Genomic DNA, 15,001 nt, shown 5'->3' on the forward strand with positions numbered 1-15,001 from the left:
GTATCTCAACTTATTTTGCTGGTTTGCAGTTTAATGTGCTGTGGTGCTCAGTAGAACTTATTCCCAGGCAAGGATAATAGGTTCTTCTGGTCATCATCCCCTGGGACAAGGTAGCATGTGAATTGGTTGATCATAGATAACAATCTATGATGACAGAGGACGAGATGGTTGGACAGTGTTCTCGAAGCTACCAGCATGAGTTTGACTAAACTGTGGGAGGCAGTGGAAGACAGGAGTGCCTGGCGTGCTCTGGTCCATGGAGTCATGAAGAGTTGGACACAACTAAACAACAACAAGATACAATCAGCAGCAATTCTCCTGGTCCTTGGTCAAGGAAATTTCTGCTGGCAGTTTATAAGGGTTGTCCCTGTCAGAGCAGATAGTTACCGTACCTTGTGTCTACTGGCCCTACTTGTTTGCTCCATCCATCTTTGATATATGTATAGTATAGATTCTGTATTCCATTGATGAATCATCAGATAGGGCTGCAATCTGATCAAATAATTTTTAGCCATATCTACTGTTTACATTTGCATACGGTAATTTTACATATACAATTCTGAAGCAAGAAGCATACGTTGTTTTTGGATGATGTATACATGTGCTGTAGCAGGCATCATCTTAAAAGAGACATTCTTTCTGTGAGTTTGTGAGAATGGGTAATCCCTCTTAAGATGGTGTTTGCTATTTGCAGTTTTTAGAAGTACTTGTATTAAAAATGTGCTTGCTTGGGGGAAAACATGCCTATTGCAATTATGCATCTCTGTAAAGAAGTCCTAGGTTGTCTTTATGATCTCATTCAATCTGTAGACATAGAATCATGGAATTGTAGAGTTGGAAGGGACCACGAGGGTTGTCTAGTCCACCCCCTGCAACGCATGAGCATTTTGCCCAAAGTGGGGCTCAGACCCATAATGTGCAGCTCAAACCCTGATAGTCTAATGCTCTACTAACTGAGCTATCAAGGCTCATAAAACAAAGCTTTTTTCACATGTAACTTTAATACTAGAGGTAGTTATGATTAATTATAGCTGAATTATGTGATTATATCACCCATATGTTACATTTGATGCCACGTTCATTGCTCTGAAAGTCTTTTTAGGGATTGTTCATAGCTATAACTGTTCACTTGGATCTGACATTTGGGAACATGTGAATAGTTCAGGTTGGAGGCAAGATTCCTCATGGGGATAGGTTACCCATGGCATTTAAATGCTGTTGTATGTAAGTTGTTCATATGTCAGAATAATTATCTTTAATGTTATATGCGTGCCCAAAGCTCTCTTCAAACAGTAATTACATATGAAGATTATACTTGTATGGCATCTAGAAGCTTTGAAACGAGGTTGCTCATAAATAGCATCCTAGTTAAGGCAGACCTTCATTAGTCTATGAGTTATCAAAGCGTAATTGTTGTTGTCATCTCCCATTTTGCAAGTAAGGGCATCCGGATATTTAGTACAGGTACATGACAATTGCAAGGCATCCGAGTGACAAAACCGGAAACGTAGCTAAAACTCCTTGCCTTCCAGTCATACATTTCAGAAACTAGCTATTAGTCATAAGTTATGTGTACACAAACAAGAACAGATGAAAAATAAATTGTAAAGTTGGCAGCCTGATATATGTGGGTGATGTGGCTTATTTTGTGTCTACAACATCAGGCAGACGTTGTTTATTCATTAGGCAATTAAAACATTCTGAAAACTTGATCAGATATAGGTAAGAACATAAGAAATCCCCGCTGGATCAGGCCAATGGCCTATTTAGTCCAGCATCCTGTTCTCACAGTGGCCAACCAGATAGATGCCTGTGGGAATCTCTGAAAAATGACCTGAGCACAAGAGTCCTCTTGTGGTTTCCAGCAACTCTCTCCTCTTGTGGTTTCCAGCAACTGGTATTCACAAGCTGTACCCATTATGACCAGTAGCCATTGATGACCTCATCAGTAAGTATGCATGTGCTCTGATCACAGTGGAAATGGAAATATAGATCTTTACAATGGGAACATGTGACGCTTTGACTTGAAAAAAGCATAAAGACTGCATAGTTCCCCGACTTCCAGAGTGTTGCCTCTGGTTGCCTATCCTTAATGCTGGCAGCACAGCAGCAGAAGAAAGTTTCAGGCTTGACTAACAAGTTGGGAGACCAAACAGTGTATGCTAGTTTTATTGAACTGGGTAATGTTTGAAAAAGACAGGAAGATTCTACATGGTAGTTTTAATTGTGAAACTTTTTGCAATGGAAATGCTAGGAAGGAAGGTTATCTGCGGTTTCTCAAGGGCACTGGTATGACGATGACTCGAACAGCAAAATCAAAGAACTGTAGAGAAGTTCAAGGTGGGAATTATTGCGCTGCAATTGGATATAATGCCCTCTATTAGCTGCTAGTTGTGGGGGACGCTGTACACAGGTGGCAAAGCATTTAGAAAGCACTGTTGGTGTGAAAGGTATGATGGATGAGATGTTGAGAGACACGGTCCTCAGCCAACCTGGCATGTTGTGACATGGCTGTGGACCCACCCACATGTGAGCTTGACCATATAATGCAATTGATTTATGTGGGAGTGTAATAAGGTGAGGCTTAATGAGCAGCAAGGGCTCATGCATACATGCAAGCAATCCTGCTGCTGTAATTGGATGCTGCTAGCACTTTGTGCATGCTAATGTGTGGTTATTGTTATTGCTGTGTGAAGCTACGTGATAGCAAATATGTCTTGAAAACCAAGAGAACCAGGGACTCAATGTGGCATAGTGGTTAGAGAGCTGGACTAGGGCCTGGGAGACTGAGGTTCTAGTCCCTCCTCAGCCATGAAGCTAACTTGGTGGCCTTGGGCTAGTATCTTTCAGCTGACCTACCTCATAGGGGTGTTGGGAGGATAAAATGGGATGGGGAGGGAGAGCCATGAACTCCTTAGAGGAAATGTAGGATAGAAATGCAATAAACCAACCAGCCAACTAACCAACCATTTCCTATATTCCTATGTTGTAGGAAGGCAAGGGACCACAATCTGTGCTGTAGATAGTGCAGAAAAAACTCATGTGTCAATCAAGTGTTGTAATGCTGGTATTTTCTGTTGAAGCTTATTTTGTATATGTGAGGCCTATATCTACTGCTATACCTGTATGCCATATTTTGTATAGAAGTATTAAATAAAGGGGATAAATGCATCCTGTTGCTTGGTCTTGTGAGAGGCATTTTGCTTTGTTTTCATAATATAGTCGAATAATGGGTTTTATATCTATGATACTCATTGTATGGTTTGCATTAGTGCATGGAAAACCTTAGGTCAGTAGAGTAAGCCAGTCCCAATGATTCCATGAATATTTGAAATGGGTGACTTAGTTTGTACAGAAGTAGCATTTACTTTGAAGCTGTAATTTACATTGGTGGCCTTTATTTTTTTTTATTTTTGTACAGCCTGAGCGTTTATTGCCATGGAGATTCCATTTGGATAATTTGTAGCAGGTGTCATTATGCAACTAAAAATAGACCCCATATGTATAATACTGAGCTTTTCTTATTGTAATCCTCTGTTTATGTATTCCCTAAGTGAAATAAATCAAGATTAGAATCTCTTGGCTTTTTCTTTACCCTTTTAACTGGTCCTTGCAGCAACCGTTGAAGTACGCGAACAAAGGATAAAATACTACTATTTCATTTCAGATATAATCAGCAGCTAAGGTTCTTTCAGTTGTTAAATGTTGCTAGTATTTCTTCCTTTTATGTTGATCTAAAATATAACCAACACTCCCCACACTTTTAGTTACTTATCTCTCTTTTGCATTGTTTGGATTAATGTAAATTTCAGGGGTGGGGAACCTTTTCAGCCTTCTGGACCAGATCCTTGGCTCCCTCACTCCTTGTGGGTCACTTTGACATGTGGCATGGCTGCCTACCTGTCAATCAACTGGAATCGCCATGGTGTCAGTTGAAGCAATTTTCCTTTGCTGTGTAGCTTGAGATCGTTTTCCTGCAAAAGAATATTCTGGCCAATCCCATCTGAGCTTGATGTCACCAATGATCAGCTGATCTGCACTGTCTTCAAGCCTCTCTTTTGGTGGGCATTGACTACATTCCAGAGTTCGCTTTTATCAGTTTAGTCAATTCCAGTAGGGCTTGAAGATCGATAGCACCGATCAGTTTGGGCAGGGATTGTTGGCTAGCCTCCTACATGTGAGGTCTCGAAGGTGGCAACATTCTGTAGTGGCTCCCTGTTTGTTGAATGCTCTCCCCAGGGAAACTCGCCTGGTGCCTTCATTATATATTTTTAGGCACCAGGTGAAAACATACCCCTTCAACCAGGCCTTTGGCTGATTAATATTCTACAGCCTTTTAATTGTGTCTGTGGGAAGGGGGGTTATTGTTTTGCTGTTTCATTTTACTTATTCTCACCCTGGGGTCTTACGATGAAGAGTGGTATCTAAATCTAATAATTGAATAACATAAAATAGCCTTACTTCCAGGTTAAGACTGCAATCCTATAAGTATACATAATTAACATGTAAGTAAGTCCCATCAAGGGCAGTTGGACTTACTTTTGAGTAGACATGGATAGGATTCTCATATTCAGCCTCTATTTCTGTCTTGCATTCTACTACTACCTGTCATCCACCCACATCTGAAATTTTATTTTGAAAGGTTCTAAGATAGGTTACAAAATGAAAACAAAAACAAAAGAAAGCCCAGTGTAAATAGCATTGGAACAATTAAAATCCACAAAAATAGACAATATAATTATAATATGATAATGTATTTCCATTTTGTAAATAGCATTGGAACAATTAAAATCCACAAAAATAGACAATATAATTATAATATGATAATGTATTTCCATTTTTTAACTGCTACTTTTGGAGTTCCACTGTTGAAGGAAGTAAATTTATGAATACCAGTTTGGGAAAGTGTTCTTATGCCCAGGCCCTTCTTGTGGGGTTCCTATAGGCATCTTGTTGGCCACTTTGAGAACAGGGTGCTGGTCTTCATAGGTTATTGGCCAGATCCAGCAGGCTTTTCTTGTGGTCTAACTAGTCACATTTTCCATTTTCCATTAAATGTAAATTATTTATGTATTGATTTTTTAAAAGTTTCTGCTGTTCTTTCATGTTTTAATTTTTGTATATTTATTTTTCACCTTTGCATTCTGCTGATACTTTTCTCATTCTCATATTTTTCTTTTGTTACTATGCTTTAAAAATATTTTATTTCTCATTATAGAATTTATTGTATCTTTAGCAAACAAAAAACAAAAAAACCACACACATGAGAAATGACTGCCTGCTGGGTCTACTCCTTAGTAACTCTTTAAGGAATTGCAGCCTTAGAACAAATTCTGTACAGCCTTCCTAAGTCTAAAAATACTACTAAATTCTTGAGTAGTATTTAATTTTGTGAGGGAAGAGATGCTGGGACCGAAGTTTATCAGCACCCTAATCCCTGGTGTACTACTCTCCCTCTTTTTTACTCAGAAGTAAAGAAAATGCAGTCTGAACATGTTCTGTGGATAATTTAATCTGTTCATATACCAAATTTAAACCTTTACATTGGAAACAGACACCAGACTGGGCTCCAGTGATCCCATTTAAGTCCAGCAACAAGCCCATGAAATAAGTTTCAGTGAATGTAGATCAATGTTCCTCTTAAAAAAAGGAAGAGGCGGAGGAGGAGCAGGATAGGACATGATTTTCTCTCTCTTTTAGCCAGGATGCCAAGTTTAGTGTCTCCACATGCAGTGCCTAGCTTCAACTTGTTCTGTGTTCACCCCTTAGTACATGGGTCAGCAAACTTTTTCAGCAGGGGGTCAGTCCACTGTCCCTCAGACCTTGTGGGCAGTGGCATAGCGTGGGGGGTGCAGGGGGGGCCGGCCGCACCGGGCGCAACATCTGGGGGTTAGGGGTTAGGGGGCGCAAATCCACGGGTTAGGGGGCGCAAATTACTTGCCTTGCCCCAGGTGCTGACAACCCGCGCTACGCCACTGCTTGTGGGGGAGCCGGACTATATTTGGGGGGGAATGAATGAACTCCTATGCCCCACAAATAACCCAGAGATGCATTTTAAATAAAAAGACACATTATACTCATGTAAAAACACACTGATTCCCAGACTATCCACAGGCCGGATTGAGAAGGCGATTGGGCCACATCCAGCCCCCAGGCCTTAGTTTGCCTACCCATGCCTTAGTAAAGGTAAAGGGACCCCTGACAGTTAAGACCAGTCGTGGCTGACTCGGGTTGTGGCGCTCATCTCGCTTTACTGGCCGAGGAAGCCAGCATACAGCTTCCGGGTCATGTGGCCAGCATGACTAAGCCGCTTCTGGCAAACCAGAGCAGTGCACAGAAATGCCGTTTACCTTCCCACCGGAGCGGTACCTATTTATCTACTTGCACTTTGACGTGCTTTTGAACTGCTAGGTTGGCAGGAGCAGGGACTGAGCAACGGGAGCTCACCCCGTTGCGGGGATTCGAACCGCCGACCTTCTGATCGGCAAGTCTTAGACTCTGTGGTTTAACCCACAGCGCCACCCGCGTCCCACCCATGCCTTAGTAGCTTCAAGCAAATTTCTACCTGTCTTTAGTGCTGAGAATGCTTTCCGTTTGAACTGACATGGACTACAGTTGAAGCATAACCGTACTGCACTCATTCATGGGTTTCGAAACCACAAACTTTTTCCTCTTAATTTTTAATTCTGAGGAGCAGTAGATGGATAAAGTTTGGGAGAGCATGATTATATGTAGAAACTTATTCAACAACCCCAGTTGTTGGTTTGTGTTAACATCTGAAAGCCCTTGACTAGCCTAAATAGTAATTTAGCAGCCAAACAGCAGCCAAATAGTGAAGCCAGTATAAGTCTTGAATACCACTTATTCTCTTTAATCAAGGAAAGAGGAAGACCTGCAATTTATTCAAGGCTGTGCATCTTGACATTTGAAGATGTGTAGCAAAGCTCAATTCCTTTTTAAGTTGAAGAACAAGATTTTGATCTAATGCTGAGTTTGGTGCATATTTACAGAAAAATTAACTTTATAATTTTGAGTCAGCTGCTACAAAATACACTGAACTTCTTGAAATCTAAACAGGTGTTCTTCTTGAGCCAGTTTTTGTTGACTTCTTCCATGATACCAAAGCTAACTTATCACATTAGGTAAACATCCCAAAATAGCCGAGGTGTTTAATGTGCATATTTTTTGAAGAACAGCTGACATAGCTGCTGTTAGTTTGTTTTTCATTAATGCTGAAACAAAACAAGCCATACTAAATGTGAAATAGTTGAATCGGCTCAGTTTTTAAAAGTAAAACCCAGGTCTGTTGGTGTTCTTGGTACTTCAGGTTCATCAATCCAGGAATAACCTTACAGGTTCTGCGTCTAGTTTCTTCTGTCTGGTCCTCTTCCTCTTGTCTGTATCACTTGGATCTATTATGGTGGAATATCTCTGCCTCTGTATATAGTTAGGTCTGGTTAACATGTGTTGCAACGTTTTCTCTTGCAGCTGGGTGGATGCTGGAGCTGATGGCCTCTTTCAGTCTTTGAACTCTTCAGCTAAGTGTGATATGAACCCCCCACCTCCCAACACATCCACACACAGCAAAGTCTCTGAAATTGCTTATGAGCCGAGATTAGAGCACGGGTAGGCAAGGTGGTGCTATGGTCTAAACCACAGACCTTAGGGCTTGCCGATCAGAAGGTTGGTGGTTCGAATTCCCACGACAGGGTGAGCTCCCGTTGTTTGGTCCCAGCTCCTGCCAACCTAGCAGTTCGAAAGCACTTCAAAGTGCAAGTAGATAAATAGGAACCGCTCCAGTGGGAAGGTAAACGGCGTTTCAGTGCGCTGCTCTGGTTTTGCCAGAAGCAGTTTAGTCATGCTGGCCACATGACCCGGAAGCTGTCTGCAGACAAACAATGGCTCCCTCAGCCAGCAAAGCGAGATGAGCGCCTCAACCCCAGAGTCGTCTACAACTGGACTTAACTGTCAGGGGTCCCTTTACCTTTACCTAGGCAAGATTTATCTTTCCTGGGCTGGATCGGTCCCATGGAGATCCCTCTGGGTTGGATGGCGCGTAAGTGTGCACACCCGTGTTTTTCAGCATCTGTGCGTGTGTGCCTACGATTTCCGACATCTGTGTAGACGCGATTTCCAGCACTGGGCAAGCAAGTCCCCGCGCTGCGCTGGTTTAGCACAGCACATGAGCAGGCGGCTCAGTTCAGGAGCAGCTCATGGGCCAGTCAAACGACCTCCACGGGCCACTTCCGGCCCGTGGGCCTTAGGTTGCTGACCCCTGATCTAGAGAGATGACACAAAGGCATTAAACTATTCAACCCCAATCAAACTGACGTTAGTTGTAGCTAAGACTGCCATTCTGTGCGTGCATACTTGGAAGCGAACCCAACAGATTGGGATTTATAGAGAGCCAGTGTGGTGTAGACAGCCAGCGAAGTGCAATGGTTAAAGTGTTGGAGTAGGACCTGGGAGACCGCAGTTCAAATCCTCACTCAGCCATGAAGCTCACAGGGTTACCTTGGGCCAGTCGTGGTTTCTCAGCCCAGCCTACCTGCCTAACCTACTTCACAGAGTTGTTATGAGGATAAAAGGTGTAAAGAGATAACTTTCAGCTCCTTGGAGAAAAGGTGGGACCTAAACATAAACAATGGATAAGGTAGCATACGAGTAAACCTGAATAGGATTGGACTGAAAGCAATGGGATTTAAGCTATTCACCAAGTGGTTTTACTGAGTTTAATAGGAGTTTGTCGCAACTAACTTTAGTGGATGAGGGCTCTTGTAATTTATGATAGCTTAAATTCAGAAGGGGCATGCATGTGGGATATAGTGCACATTATTAATGAGACACATTATTAATGAGTTGCTTAAAGATAAATACAGTGTTTTAACTACTAAAGACTGCACAATCCTATGCACCCAGTGAATGTAGATATAGTGACTTCTTAGAAAATATGCTTATGGTAGTGCATTTTCAATTACACTCCAGTGTGTGATCACCCTCCGCTTTTAGGCTTCAGTGTTAATTCACTGGAAGACAAATTTCAGTCTGCCATCTGAAAACCAGAGCAGCTGTCTGAAACGCAGTTTAGGAAACACAACATACAGATTGTTTTTCAAGTTTTTTAAAAAAACTGTTTACTGAATGTTTTCTAGTATATTGCCAAAATTTATTCTTTGATCTGTTCTTCTCCCTTCTAAAGTACAAAAGCTACAGAATAGTATATTATTCAGACACTTCTAAGGTGAACCTGACATGGGAATAAAAGTAGCGAATATTTTACTTGGCTTCCTCATTATTCCTTTCTTGATGGTACTGAACGGAATTACCCATTCGCGTCCAGATCAAATCTTTATGGTGAGCTGTACCATATGACTCCCATCTCTCTGCCTGGTTCATCTACCCTTGCCTTGCACTGGGACTCTTTGGTCTTCCAGTCTATCTGACTTCAGCCTCTGTCCTAAGCCTTTTAGTGCTTGTTTCCAGCAGTGTGGCATCCATCCACCCTACCTCTCTTTCAGTTCTATCTCCATGTGCTCCTTACTTTTGGAACTACCTCTCTAGATCAGGCCTACCTGCATGCTGTGTTAATTGTGTGGATTTTTTTTAGCCCTTTAATCCTAGGTAGAGGTATGTGACCTGACCTTCATAGACACTACAGTGTGTAGGGAATCACAACCAAAACAGTTGATAGAGTGCTGTGGGAGTTTTTTTCGCTATCACTGACAACATTCTTTTTACCGTAGAATCATAGAATTATAGCATTGGAAGGGACCCTGAGGGTCATCTATCTAGTCCAACCCCCTTCAATGCAGGAATCTCAGCTAGATGACAGGTGGCCATGCAACCTTTGCTCAGAAACCCCCAAAACCTGCCTTTGGGGACTTTTCCAGGAATGGCCTCTCGTTCAGAGAAAGCAACATAGGCAGTTATAGTATCACAATAAAGCAGAGCAGGCGGAAAATTTCATTCTGAGCAATGTGGAGCTAATAGATCCAGTGTTGACACTGAATTTTGATAGCATCTGTTCAAGGAGACTTTGTGTTGGTTTTGAGAGATGCAAGTGGCCTTTGTAACTTTTAAAATAAGATCTTACTATTCTTCGATATGTATTCAGATTGCTTATTCGGGGTCCCTGGAGGAGACTCAACAAAAGACTTTGGATGACTCAGTCCAAATATCAGAGAATAGTGCATATTCTTGTACATTTACACATATAAGTGGCACTGGCTGCCAATTAGCTTCCACGCTAAGTTCCAGAAGCTGGTTTTTGGTGTATAAAGCCCCATTCACTTTGGACCAAGATACCTAAAAAATAATCTCACCTTTTGATCACTATGTTCTGCAGGTGAGGGGCTTCCATCTCATCAGCAGGTCTATGCCTCACAATACAGATTCTCGGGACTCAGGAGACAAATGAGGGCTGAAGTCCTCAGATGCATGTTGGAGCTAGAGTACATTTTTTTTATTATGGAGCCAGAATAAATTTCTGCCCTTATGCTACTCTCAAACTTTCCCACTATTGTATAGATAGAATTACTGCAACCCCCTCTGTATCTGGTCAGAACTGAATTCCATTGACCTCAGTGGGGCTTACCTCTGGGTTAGTGGGCATTGGATTACATCCTAAATTGGTTAATGCTGGCATTTAAAATTAAATTTAAAGTCCGAGTATTTTTTGCAGAATTTCATAAGCATTTACTGGCATAGCTTTAACATTAAATTGAAAAAATGAGAAAATATTGCTGGACCTTTTATCTCCATTTTGATTCTTCCTATTAAACGCTTGGGCGTACTTTATGGGGTATGTTGCAATGGATTTCTTTCTCTCTTGCATTGCATCTTACAATGGGTTTATGAACACAATTCCCTGTGCATTTTGCTGCCACTAATTTCCCTTTCTGTCAAAAGAATTGAATGACCTCACCTATGGCAGGATGTTGGAAACATGATGTTAAAAGTAGAGGTATTTCTGTCTGAATGTTTGGAGGTCCATTATTGCAAAAATGACGTTGGAAATTCCTCTTGGTCTTTCTGTTGCAGGCATTTCCTTCCAGAGTTTCCCTCTCTTTGAGGAAACGACTTCACTGTAATCTTAGAGGAAGTAAGAGGATGTAAACTACTGATTTCCATTTTTGGTGATACTTTACAGTTAATTAAAAAAAAAAAATCCAAGGAACTCGCTATTAGCTTTTGTAATAGCAATGGTCTTCCTAGATTTGCATGAATGGCTTTTCACCAATATGTCACCATTATGAGGGTAACAAGAGCCATATAGCTCCTGAGTAGAAGTGGATTAAAAGCAATGCAAAAAATTTGGCTTGGAGTTGACCAGTGAGGGACTTGGGCCTTCTGTAACATATCACATGGAGCACCATAAGCATAAAGGAGAAAAGGGGATACAGTGGTACCTCGTGTTAAGAACTAAATTTGTTCTGGAGGTCCATTCTTAACCTGAAGCTGTTCTTAACCTGAGGTACCACTTTAGCTATTGGGGCCTCCCACTGCCGCCAAGGCATCGCCACACGATTTCTGTTCTCATCCTGAAGCAATGTTCTTAACCCGAGGTACTATTTCTGGGTTAGCGGAGTCTGTAATCTGAAGCGTCTGTAACCCGAGGTACCACTGTATGTTCTACTATGAAGCTGCAGCTCTAGCTTCAGAGTTGAAAATACATGAGACACCTCAAGACCACTTGCCGTTTACCACAATCACAGTGACAGTGACGTGTGGTTCTTTTTAGGTGGCTTAATTACTTTGGCAACAAAAAGTTTACAAAATCTGTATTTCCCCAACATGGATGTGTATGTATATCCATGTCTTTATTTTTACCTATATAATTAGGTGTATGTGTTTTTTAGTGCTCTCTTGATTTGTTTTTTTTCTTAGTGTTTTAAAAAGCATGTATGTTTTGAAAACTGACGTTGATTTATAGATTTGCAGTATCTTGATTTTAACAGAGTAGGAAGTCAGTGACACCAACTGCTTTAAAGTGGGCTAGGTGGAGAGCAGTAGGCGACGAGGCACTCAAATCAGATGTGCTTCTCATGCATGGAATACTCGAAAGGTATGTTCCATGGCATGTTGGGACTTGGGTTTTGATTTTGGGGTTTTTGTTTTTTTTTGTTCTGCCGTTCTGGCAGAGCTGAAAATACTCTTACCCACAGGGAATATAAAGAACAATATGCTGTAATCCAAGAAAGTGGATCAAAGTGCAAATGATTGGCAGTTGGATTTATAAATCCAATATCTTGCACAAGTGCTTTCACTCAGTTTCAATTTGCTCAATTTATGTGGGCTGCTGCTGGATGAGATAACACAATGCTGAGGAAGAAGAAACAAAATGGACGGGAAGTTCTTGTATGGAACGCCATGATTCTACCCAAAGTGCAGCCCTTTCTAAGGATGTTCAGCAGTTTGGCTGGCAGAAATAGGGAGCTAAGGCTGTAAAACAAGGTAGGGCAAAATGCAACAAAAAGAAACACAGCCTTGCTTCATACATTGATACAGTGGGATAGCTTCCACTTGAAAATTTGTGTGCCGTTCCGCATGGGAAACTTCGTGAAATGGCTCTGTGTGTGATTTTGATAATTTAAGCCAGTGGTTTTCAACCAGTGCGCTATGGCACCCTGGGGTGCCTTGGGTGATAGTCAGGGGTGCCGTGGGCAACACTGGCCTCTGTTCACTTTTCTTTTCCTCCCTCCAGTCCCTGTTGGGCCTCTAAGGCTGGGGGCATCTTCCGAGGCCCCTGTGGGGTGGTATGAGGAGGTGCCCCAGGCACTCGAGCGGTGCCGCTGCTGCTTGGATACACCAGTGATTGAATCTGCATGCAAGGCAGATGTTCTGTGACCCTTCCCTGTGGGAGTTGCAGCTATAATTCTCTCCTCTGGCCTAATGGGCCCAAACAAGTCCAGTCTTTGGGAGCAGTGGGGTGTGTATTGTTTAGGTTTAACTCTTCTCTCTGTTTATCAGCTAGGTGTGCTGAAAAAAGGAAATTTGTGCCTCTTCTGTTGATCAAATAAACAGTAAAGTTTGGAAACAAACAGAGACATTAGCACGTAGACTGATGGAGGAATGGGGTGCTGAAGATATGCATGCTAGCAAGAGTAAATGGGCTGTAAAGCATTCTGGCACTTTTTATTATATGCATATTTAATCACAGGGAGAGCGAAGGAGGTCTAGCAATGTTCTGTGCTGCTCTTTTTTGCTGTTGTGCTGTTTGAATTTCATAGAAGGCAGAGTCCTGAGACTTCGGTAGCAACCTTTGAAACAATAATATATTGTTTTACTTTGCATACATATAGGCAGAGGGAGTTGTAATATTTCACAAATGTGGCACCCAGCCAGTCAATTATTTCAATATGCAGCTCACACACTTACCATTACCCCCTGTAGAGAGAGGTACAAATTTAATTATAATTATAGCTTATGCTGTATGACCCACTTACTCTTCTGTTGTTGTTGTTGTTTAGTCGTGTCCGACTCTTCATGACCCCATGGACCAGAGCACGCCAGGCACTCCTGACTTCTACTGCCTGCCACATTTTGGTCAAACTCATGCTGGTAGCTTCGCAAACACTGTCCAACCATCACGTCCTCTGTCGTCTCCTTCTCCTTGTGCCCTCAATCTTTCCCAACATCAGGGTCTTTTCCAGGGAGTCTTCTCTCCTCATGAGGTGGCCAGAGTATTGGAGCCTCAGCTTCACAATCTATCCTTCCAGTGAGCACTCAGGGCTGATTTCCTTAAGAATGGATAGGTTTGATCTTCTTGCAGTCCATGGGACTCTCAAGAGTTTCCTCCAGCACCATAATTCAAAAGCATCAATTCTTCGGTGATCAGCCTTCTTTATGGTCCAGCTCTCACTTCCATACGTCACTACTGGGAAAACCATAGCTTTAACTATACGGACCTTTATTGGCAATGTACAATAAGACTGATCTGAACAATGCATCTGCTGTTCTAGATCTGGCCCTTTTTATTAATATAGTTATATTAAAATGTGACAGTAATATTGCAGAGGGTTGGACCTCTTGGTCTCTTCTGTAAAACAAAACTGGTTTTGTTGGGTTCCTGCTCCTACCAGCCACAGTCATCATGGCCAGTGGTCAAACATAATGGGATCTGTAGTCCAGCCATACCTTCTCTATCCTTTCCCTACCCCCAGGATGTTCAAACAGTGTAATACAAAGTTAACAGTTTAAGAAACAAATAGGAAGTGTGGAATTTAAAAGAGAAGCCTTGGAATATATAGGGAATCAATTTCCTGAGCCAAGTGATGGGTTGGTATGTTCTAATGGGAATGGGAAAACCCCGATATTGTATGTGTGTGTTTTAAAGTATTTTATTGTTATTGTCAAGGCTGCCCAAGGTCCCAGCTCACAAAGGACCAACGCTGCTTTCTTATTAAATACAAAGTCTTTATTGAAGTTCAGTTTCACTTCCAGAGCCGCAGCGCGCAGCCCCACGTCTCAACTGTCAGACCGCTGATGACCCTTCTGAATCTCCTCCCCCTGTACACCAATTTAAGACCCTCGCCTTGCTCCACCTTTTCCGCTGCTCCTTCCTCCTCTGGGTCCGCCTGCCCGCCGGGGTCTTGCCCTTCCTAGCCTCTCCTGACGCTGATTCCCCTGAGCCTTCTCCCTCCCTCCGGCGGGCTTTAGGAGCTGGTTCCCCATCCGGGTCTCCTGCTGTCCCGCGCGCCTGTACATTTGAACTTGGCGCGCGCGCCCAGCCAGCAGTTTTCCTCCTAACTGTTTCACTGCTGCTGTCACTGCTTCCCCCTTCGGGGGGGCTAGCTGCAACTGACCTCCCCTCCATTCCCCCACTCTCCGATGGAGGCGTGGTCAGCCCTGACTTACTCTCCCTCCCCTCCGGAGGAGACGCTGGCCCTGACACATGTGACTCTTCCCCCCCACTACGCTCTGGTGGGGAAAACGGTCCCGATCCTCCACTGCTGCTTTGGGGTTCCCCTCTGGCTCCTTGTTTCTGATGCGTCCCCCCTGG

At 42.6% G+C, this 15,001-nt stretch overlaps 1 protein-coding gene across 2 annotated transcripts in view; it reads left to right on the forward strand.

Moving 5' to 3' along the window:
• Window positions 1–15,001, forward strand: part of RAPGEF5 (Rap guanine nucleotide exchange factor 5) — a 132,573-nt gene that overhangs the window by 1,191 nt on the left and 116,381 nt on the right. The gene's annotated exons all lie outside the window — the stretch shown is intronic.

The sequence above is a fragment of the Podarcis filfolensis genome (assembly GCF_964270895.1).
Source record: "Podarcis filfolensis genome assembly, chromosome: 12".
Classification (NCBI taxonomy): Eukaryota; Metazoa; Chordata; class Lepidosauria; order Squamata; family Lacertidae; genus Podarcis; species Podarcis filfolensis.